The sequence below is a fragment of the Lactuca virosa genome, chromosome 7, assembly GCF_052849685.1.
Source record: "Lactuca virosa cultivar CGN04683 chromosome 7, Lactuca_virosa_CGN04683_v6, whole genome shotgun sequence".
In the NCBI taxonomy this organism is placed as follows: domain Eukaryota; kingdom Viridiplantae; phylum Streptophyta; class Magnoliopsida; order Asterales; family Asteraceae; genus Lactuca; species Lactuca virosa.
Genome location: NC_136432.1, coordinates 132,558,905 through 132,567,994, shown reverse-complemented (window position 1 = coordinate 132,567,994; position 9,090 = coordinate 132,558,905).

The following is a 9,090-nucleotide window of genomic DNA, read 5'->3' as shown; positions in this document are numbered from 1 at the left end:
AGATGGGAGAGTCAAGATGTATGGCTCTACTTCAGGTAAAATCCACTATCTAACTATATTAAGTTCCTATTTTAGATTCTTAATGCATGATGTGATAAGATTACATTTTGATCTTTTGTAGGATCGAAGAAAAGAGAGGAAGCTTAATAGAAGAAGTAAGTTGAGTCTGATCACGAAGATATGGATTTCGAACGCATGGTTCGAAGATCGGATTTTTGAGCTACTACTTTAGAGTTAGGATAGATTGCTAAAGAATATTTACATAGTTTTCATTTATAATTTCATTGTAAGGAAAAGTTTTTCCGCACCTTTATAAATAAAATAAATTTTGATTTTCTCTTATTTATGTTTCCTTGCAATGGCTTTTGTGAAAATTGGTGTTTGTATGTTTCTATTGTTAGCAATATTGGATGTGATTCTTGATTATGTTATGTGTGGCGGTGTCGAAAATTTACCAAATAGGGAAAGTTTCTCATCGCCCAAGTTTCAATTGGACAGAAACTTGGAATCATGCAACTGGTATTGTATGATGAATCAAAACTTTCATATTTGGGAAATCAAGACTAATTCCTTGTTCACATAAGAATGTGAGTCAAGTGAAGGACTGGGGATCGGGTACACTTGGTTATGCGCTGGTCAAGTCCACCACAAAGAACAATAAGAATATTCGTCATGATTTACTAAGAGTTTAGTAAATATGGTTATACTCACAAGATTAAGTTTAATTATGAGTCATTGGAATAGTTTCAATGGACAGCAGAACGAATAAAAGGAATCATGTAGGCAGAAAGATAAAGGTTTCTTCAATCTGAAAAGATGGGAGAGTACTTTTGCATCATGTTTTATGATCATCTTGGTGATTATGAAACCATATCACAATTGATCTTATAAGGATATCTTAGTGCATTTGTATGGCTAAGAAGAGGAATCGTGAATTGTTGGAATGGTTATATCAAAGGATGAATCATAGTTCGTTCCAAAATCAAGTCTTAGAGTCATACTCAGAGATTGTGACTTGAGTGACATAATTGTAAGAAGGTTTATAACACTCATCAAATGTGGAGTTTGAAAAGGTTGTCTTATTCCTGCACATTTAAAATTGGTAAGTTGTGATGTCTTGGATAAGACAAAGACCAATTAGGACCAATTGTGTGAAGTGTTTGTATTGATAAAAAGCTACACTAACTCTTGAATATTTGTTTGCCAAGAAATGATTCCTTGACAAGAGAACCTTATATGTCAAGGAGTCAGTGGGAGTCTTAATGGTCTTGAATAGTTTCAAGAAAAAATCAAGAATAAACCTAGTTAATCATCACTAGCACACGACTTGAGGTTTATAACCTATCATGGTTGACACACTCTTAGTTCTGTGCCATTCCAGTTGAGTTGACTGTGCATGTGAGTTCTATGAGTTCTCATTTGATTGCATAAGGCAAAGCACCTTGATCAATGGAAAGTACATTGATATGTAGGGGTGAGCTGGTCAATAACTTGGAAGCAATGGTGGGACCCTTGATGGCAAGAAATTGAGATTGAACAAGTTCGGTCCATATGAGCTTGATTTTTGTCATAGACCCTGTCTTATGATAATGGTTAGAATTGACAAATTCACATGGATAGGAACACATACACTATAAAATCTAAGTGTCATAAGGTTTCTCTCCATTTCATGAAAATAAATTGTGAGGAAACGCTTTCACTGAGAGAATTTTTAAGGAGATAGCAGTTGTGTAAATTGCATTCTCAAATTCGATTATGATTACGGCATCCCTCTTCATAGTTCGAATTGTGAGATTTGGAGATTAGTTTGAACAATTAAGCCTTTTTGCTATAATATCTGAAGTTGTTTAGACACACATTTGAGCTTTCTAAAGGGTGTATGAGCTTAGATATAGATTTATCGAAGCATCTCATATCAGAAACTGAACTTTGGTAAAGAAAGTCAATAGGTATTGATTTCTAGAAGTCCAGCTGATTTCTGAATACATGTCAAAGCTAGTGGGAGCATAAGTGTTATGCTGGTAATAAGATAATTATCATGTTAGTGGGAGCATGATTATTATAATTTGCGAGTTAGCAATGTTAATTATAGAAAACAAAAAGTTTCAATTTAAAAAGTTGCAAAGTTTGAAAAGTTGTTTTGCTATAATTAAGAGAGAGAATATTATACTTCATTTCAAAATCTAAAAGCTTAGATTGTGAAATTTTAATCAAATTTAGTCAAATATATATGAATGTTATGTTGGAATGGTTCAATATAAGGAAATTCTATATATGGAAATGTTAATTGCGTTCTAAAATTCGATTATGATTATCGCATCCCTCTTCATAATCTGAATTGTGAGAACATGGCAAATAGAAACATTATAGCAGAGGAGTGGTCTGGTATCATGTCCTTATGTGAGACATCATGAATCGTGTCCCATATTCTTCGGATATAGGATCGATTATATGTGCTATAAAGGACAATCCGTTCTAAATTTTCCAAATGCCTGGGGCATTAAGAAGGAAAAAGGACTGGAACCGGATTTGACTAAAGTGGTTAAACAACTGTCAAGGACGATCTAAGGTTCGCTAAGGATTGGTCGCTTGTGAGCAGTTGGAAGTATAGTTATGAATGGACCATATCAACATTATTATGAATAGATAAGATTCTATTAAGAATGAGTTGTCATATGGCAAATATGGAAATGTTTCCATAGTGGGAGTTGGATATTAAGGATCTATGTAGATTAGAAACTTTTACGCAAGAAGGATGTTCAAAGGAATGTACTTTGAATTTGAGACTTCGGTTTTGTGGAATTGTTTTGTAACAATCTCCAATAGAGCACTTTGTAATTTCATTAGCAGAGTCTTGGTGACTTCTGTGATGTGGCATTACTTAAGGATCATTGCATAAAATGTTGGAATCTAACATATTCTGATAGTGGTAAGAATTTGGTATTCTTACACTTACAATAAGGATTAGGAGTTGTGAAATGAGCATCATTGGTACTGTTTTTCAGTTTATCTATTTCACAAGGTAAAGGACCATAGGTAAATATAGTATGCATGCTTGGAGCATGGGACAACTAGTGTTTTCAATTCAAGTAGTAAGTTGATTACTCGAAATAGTATACAATGAATAATGTGTAATCATTATGGTGATTAAATAATAAGTGTTTTATTTGTACTCACAAGTTTGAGACCATATTGGATTCGATTATTCTTGTGTTTCACTTTGCATGTTTTGAATTCCAGAATAACTAGGTTATTCAAACATCCACAGTCGGTCATACGTTGGAAGTAGGTATGAAGCAAGACTGTCATGAATCCGTCTGTAGATTGTCTAAGGTGTTTAGACATAGCACAAGTTTGCTGCAGAGTTCATGAGTACTCCTGAAATAAGATTTGAGTATTGGACTAAACCCACGCTCACATGAATCACTTCATGGATTTTATCACGAGTGGTTGTGAGATGATAATATCTTATATTCTTGAAACGAAGAGATATGAGTTGCAGTTTGCAAGACTCAGTTCATACGATATCTTGTAGATAATATATGATATTCGGGAAACAACACATGAACAGAGAGAATGATTGAAATCCATTACTCAGTTCATACAATATCTTGTAGAATGGAGGAATATATGATCCCTTATCTAAAGGACGCGTTTCTGATAAGATCAGAGTTGACAGCGGCTTTTGATAGCTACGATTGCTAATCAGGTTCTGAAGTCGTACTTGCAAAATAGTTATTAGACTTATCCAAGTGGGAGATTGTTGGATTAGGTGTCTAAGCCCATAAGTATTTTGGTATGTACTTGACCCGATTATGAGCATGGTCCTTTTGGGTTGCCTTCACCATAGCAACTTGTAGGATGAATTATGAAGAAAGAGGATTAATTATGATTTATTAATATATTATCAGAATAATATATTAAGAGAAATCATATTATTTAATTAGTATTGATCAGAAATTAATTTGGAACTAATTTGGTGGTCAAAAGAGACTGGTTAAATAAAGGAGGACGGTTATGCAAATCATTGATAGTTGCATAAATGGGCTGATGGACTCCATAGAGTTGGAGTGGACGAAATTTATGGGGAAGCCCATAAGATTTCGTCCAAGGCCTCTAAGGAGGGAGTCCATGGGCTGCTTATGGCCTAAGCAGTCATATTAGGGTTTCCTAGTTGAAAACCCTAATAGCCTAACTATAAAAGGAACCCCTAAGGCCCCAAAAACGTGGTTAAGATTTCTCTAAAAGATCTTGGACGTTTTTGGTGATCCTCTCCTCTCTCTTGTTCATCTTGTTGCTAAGTGGTGTTTGTGACTCCATTAGAGGTGCAACACTTGAGGCATTAGGCTTTCAGAAGTCAATTTCAAGAAGGATTGAGATTGTTATTGCTACATAACAATCAAGGTAAGATCTAAACCCTAATTTCGATTATAGTATACTAGATCTAGGGTTTATAAGCTTTGGATGATTATTGTATGTTCATGAGACAAACTAGATCCAAATCTTTAGGGTTTGCATGTACACCGTAGGATTGATGAAGTGCTCATAACCCATCAAAATTTTCAAAAGAAATGATTTTTCTAAAATGAGCAAGAGTTTCCAAGAGAAAAACGAGGAGCAGTGTGTACAATCAGCCAGAGCCCGAACGGGGATTTCCCAAAATACCCTTACTTGTTTGTGTTATGAGTTATTATTGAGATATTAGTGATGCATGCTAGAAGATAGGCAAGGTATTTCATATTTTAGGGCTAGAGTTGCCTGATTTGTGATGCCTTAGCCTAGGAATTCTTTTTCTATATGTGATGTGCTTTGAGTATGTGCGGAGTAAGAGTATCCAACAGGAATCTTTTAGAGAGAACTTTGAGTAGAGGAGTAATCTAGGAGAGATACCTAGATGAGCATTGGAGGAGCCTATTGAGGGAGTAGTTAGATACCCGCGAGGGATAGGGTTTCTTGAGTTTGGTGATACCTTTTGTGTGAGTGTGGAGCAAGTGGATTTGTAACCTAGAGTGGTTTTACGTGTTGGTGGAGATTATTCGATGCCTGAATGCTGCTTGCTTCGTGCTTTGTGGCACTCTTGATGATGGGAGTCAACTACTAAGTGAATATGACGATATTCAGGAGGTAGATGGTTGGCATCATAAGGAGTTCTTCAGCAGCTGATGGCAGAGAAGTGAGAGAACCTAGGAAGAGCCTAGGGAGTGACCTTAGTCAGATGGGTACGCTGATAGAGGAGAATATTCGCTGGGGAGCGACCAGGTTTAACGGGATGGGTGATCGAGAAGGTTGAGTAGCTACTTAGGAAATCTGGGATAATCTGTGTGGAAAGTATGGGTAGATGTGGCAGGAAGTATGGGCCTGTACTAATGAAAGCAGAGGACCCATACTCGATACAGGGAGGATTCCAGAGGTTCTAAGTAGCAGATTGAGAGGTGATCACATGGTTCGAGTACCATGATTCTTGGCGGCTGGTGCTTCTGGTTTTACCAGTTATCCGATTGTGATTGAGTAGTCTGAGACCAGATATGATAGAGTGTGGGGCCAGAGGGCCATGTCGAATGAGCTTCAATGGATCATACCTTGAGAGGTAGATCGAGTTAGTTCGGTGAGATGCTAGTTGGAGTCGCAAGACTCAGGGATGATTAGAGATGATGCTTATTGGAGGATCGTGGTCTGAGCGAGTAAGGGACCGATGGATGAGACGTCACCTTCTATGACAAGAGTTGTGTTGTCCCCGTTTCCTGGGAGAAGCAATAGAGATAACGAGCTTTCGGTTTCAGAGTTTAGAGGTTAACCCTATGGGGTAGCAATGGGTTGCGACCTTTTCACCAAAGTATTTGGGTAGTATGTTAGTTGCGAGGTATTTCTTATACCATGAGAGAGTCATTAGTGGGACTAATATGGAAGAGAGCAAGGAGGTGCCTTATTGAGGGAGGCATACTTTTAGCAGCAAGTTCGAGGTGATTAAGAGGAGTATATCGGGATGGTGGCCCTCATTATCTACGTTGTATATCGACTGTGAGAGTGAGATCTTTTGCTTTTATGATGATTCTCACGTTGGGAGGCTGGTCGAGGAGTCGAAGACGAGGTGCGTGATAGTGCATTATTCCAGATTGAGGGTCAGATCTAATTTGGAATAGTGGGGTATCCGGCGGTGTGTCGGTCTGAGGTTTCGAGATGACTAGAGGCAGTCACGTTGGGAGGATTCCGAGATTTTTGGTCTGAGTTATAGGATATTTGGAGATTGCTTGGTTTCCATCGGGAAGATCATTGAATGATTGTGTGGTGTTCCAAGAGTCAAGTGTGATATACCTGGTGAAACAGTCTATGGAATAGATGGTTGTTATGCCCATTTGGTGATGGTTCAAACCCTGAGTGGGGGAGAACCGGGTGTTCTATTGAGAGGACCAGCGATCCGTTCAAGTGCGGTTAGAGAACTGGTTATGGGGATCTGCGGTGCGGACACATGAGACCTGGGTTATTGGAGGATGAGGCAAGGTGCAAGACGGGAAGATGTATGAGTATGTGTTTAAGAAAGGATGAGTGAATCCACGACAGGTAGCCGTTGGTCAGAGAATTTATTGTGGCTAGGGATTTTTCGGGTTTGCAAATGTTGAGTTCGAGGCGGTTGGGTCACTGAGTTCGGGGTGCAATAGCAGAGATTTGGGGGTATAGGTATAGATTGTGATCTATACTCTAGGAGGGGCAGCAGTTGATTTGTCAACCAATTTCTGAGTCGATATGAGTAGTTATGCATGGGTGGTGATCAGTAGATGGGGGAGCTTCGGATTTTGATCAACGTGTTTTCAGTCATTGACGATTCCTCCGTGTTTCAATTTGTGAGATGGGAATATTTCGAGGTTTCGAGTTGCATGAGTGGAGAATCAGTGGTTGAGGCAAGTCATCGTGAGATGTTGTGATGGTGTACCGAGGTACCCGTGTATGAAGTCCTAATTTTGGGTCATGTTGGGGCTCGAGTTGTGAGGTGGTGAGTGGAGTACCGAGAGACTTTTGTTCCAGTGGGAACCCATCAGTGAAGTGTCACTGGAGTGGGACTGTCTAAGGGTGTATCTGTGCCGAGAAAGGTGCCTTGCCTACGAGAACTTACATCCGAAGTGGTGGTGCTTAATCCGAGTGGGTGTAAGCACCTATCTATGATGAGATGCGGAGCATGAGTTGGTGAACTCAGTATAGTGATGCCTTGACGATGAGATTATGGGGTGATAAGGGAACAAGTGGATCCGGGTGGAAGTAATCGCTTGGGATTATCAGGAGAAACCATGGAGTGAGCCCATGGTGAGTCAGTGAACGAGAGAGTGTTGTAAGACTACGGGGAGCCGTAGCATCCATGAGTCAGTGGGAAAGGGTATCGTGGTACTACAGGGAGTCGTAATACTCGCTAGTCATCGAGAGAGTGTCGTGATACTGCGGGGAGCTGTAGTACTCACTAGTCAGCGAGAGAGTGTCGTGATACTGCGGGGAGCCGTAGTATTCACTGGTTAGCTAGAGAGTGTCGTGATACTGCGAGGAGCCGTAGTACTCACTGGTTAGTGAGAGGGTGTCGTAAGCCTGCGGGGAGCCGTAGCACGCAGTAGTCGATAAGAGTGAATACTGTTCTGCGGGGAACTGTAGTATTCACTAGTCAAATTATGAAGCAGAGGAGTTCTTAGGCTGGGGTAGCCTTACCGCTTGAGTCTTCGGGAACCTGGTTGCCGGGCCAGGGGCGAGACTGGGGTCTCCGTGTCGGTCGAGAATTGTTATATCCTGGGTTGAGTAAGGATTATCGTGATCGGAAGGAATTGGAGAGATGAGGTGTGCATAAATTCGCGAATCTTGGGTCATGAGTTGAGTACCAGATTGGAAATGAGTGGTTCCAATTCTACTGTTGAATCAGACTCTTGAGTTGAGTTTGGGTCAATTCATGTATTGAGTAAGCAAGATGAGGTTCCAGATTTGTAGATGAGTTTCATTTTGAGGGGTATTGATTTCCATCTGATGTCTTAGACCAGAGTGGGACAATTTCATTGGTACGGGAAGACCCGCGAGACACATGGAACCAGTAGGTGGTAGACGACAGAGGTTGGGTTGAGATGACTTCAGATAGGTTGTAGTATTCGCTTGAGGAAAAGCGAACTTCGTGCTTTTGTGTGCCATATGATGGGTTGAGATAGCGATTGTGAGACGGAAGGATGCAAAGTCGTTTTATTGGGTGTGCAAGGAGTAGCCTTGGAGGTTCAACTATGGGGTCGGGAGCTGACCTGGTACACAGTGTTGGAAGGAATATTTGAGAGGAAGCTGGAGCTTATGATGGTTGATATCAGAGGATAGTTCCGACCGGGCATGGTCATTCTTTTGTGCTGAGGACAGAGTATTGAGGTTCATTTTTTAGAGGGTTCTAATTGGTTTCAGTTGTCTCGGGAAGATCGTTATATGTTTTGATTTTTTTTCGAGTGCACTTATCGAGTTGTTGAGTTGATCTGAGTATAGACAAGGAGAAATTTCGAGGGCGAAATCAAATTTAAGTGGGGGAGAAATGTAACATCCTGTTTTGGGTCGTTTTGTGATTCAAGGCTCGTGGGCCGTCATCTGAGTATGAGAAGGTTTTGAGAATTTGAAGGAGTAAGGTTTAGGTCCTTCTTGGATATGGATAAGGTGGGTCGTGTGATAAAAGGGTTCGAGTTGTGCTTTAGATCCCAAGGGTATCGGTAAAGGTGTTGGTTTGGGCTTTTCATGAATTTTGGATCTGAGTTCGAGTGGTCTTTAGGAGAAATAAAGTTGATAGAAGTGTAGGGCTTCTCGTTACCTTTTTCGTGGATATAAGGATCGTCGAAAACGGATTTATAACGAAGAAGTTATGGCCTTCAGAAGTTTCATGGTTTCAGGCTTAGCCGAGTACGCTGGGCGTACTTTGGAGTACGTTGGGCGTACTGACCAGGATTGTCGCGAAGGTTCTTCAGAGTACGCTGGGCATACCATATGTACGCTGGGCGTACGCCAATCAGATCAGAACCTTATTTTAGGGTCTTGGACCCTATTTAAGCTCCTTATCTCATAACCTAACCCTAATATCTTCAGCCTCCATCCCTCTAA